This window comes from Varanus komodoensis, unplaced genomic scaffold (genome assembly GCF_004798865.1).
Source record: "Varanus komodoensis strain SLA01 unplaced genomic scaffold, ASM479886v1 scaffold492, whole genome shotgun sequence".
Lineage (NCBI taxonomy): Eukaryota > Metazoa > Chordata > Lepidosauria > Squamata > Varanidae > Varanus > Varanus komodoensis.
The window spans coordinates 12,908-14,004 of record NW_025336075.1 but is presented as its reverse complement, the minus strand read 5'-3'; positions in this window follow the sequence as shown (position 1 = coordinate 14,004).

The window sequence follows — 1,097 nt, the reverse complement described above, 5'->3', positions numbered from 1 at the left end:
CACTGGAAAAAAGGGGGGAAATCTGGATTATGACAGCCCAGATGGATTTGACATCATTTCCTTTTCAAAAGACTGTTGACATAAGCTTCCTCCATGGTTCCTTATCATTTGCAACTCAGTCAAAAGAAATGTTTGGCTTTCAGTCATTTCTTCAGAGGATAAACCTTTCCTTAGAGAGGGAAGATGGTTTCATTGGGATCTTCTGGGAGGAGGTATTTGAATGTTCCTTCCCAAACCCTACTACAAGGAAGCAGCATGCAACCACTTGCAGTGGGCTGGAGAAGCTTGAGACCCTTCCTGCATCAGTCTTTGAAATGAGCATGACTGCCCACAGCTACAGCATCTACAATGCAGCTGATGTGGTAGCACATGCTTTGCAGTCCATGCACTCATCGAAGCCCAACCAAAGAACAAGAGTGGACAACAAAAGACTTCAGCTCCTTCATGAACTGCCATGGGAGGTAACATTGCAAGCACTCCAAGGGAGGCTCACCATATGTGGGAATCTGGACTAGGTAGGAAGTTATACTTCTTCCAAGACAGAAAGTCTCTAGTGGTCAAATAGCACTTGGAATTAAATGACTTTCAGCTCTACATGCTAATCAAGTAATATATTAATTCTCTTTTAATCAGTACCATACAGATTCCTTTTGACAGATGAATGTAACCCTATGCATTCCCTTTTTTTCCCTTTTGTCTGCAGACAGTTTGCAGCCTTGGAGAGGCAACTTGCATGGGTCCCTCTTCATCAGATGCAAGGAGGTGGTGCAGGTGCTCCCTTCTGAGGTGGAACAAAGAGTTAGTGCTCCAAAGAGTTTTACAGTAACCCAGGAAATGCCGAGAAGTGCACTGGATGTGCACTGGACTGCACATCTAAGCAAACAAGAACTATTGTATCTCCCCTGCCAAACCACAGAGCAGATAGAATGATTCCATATTTGCACCTGAAACATAAAAACAGAGTCCTTCTAACTCGCTTCACTTTTTATTTCCCATTTTAGCTTAACAACTACCTGAGAAGCATCGCATTTAACAACAGTGCTGGGCAAAACATTTCTTTTGACTCAAATGGAGTGCTAGAGGCTGGATATGACATC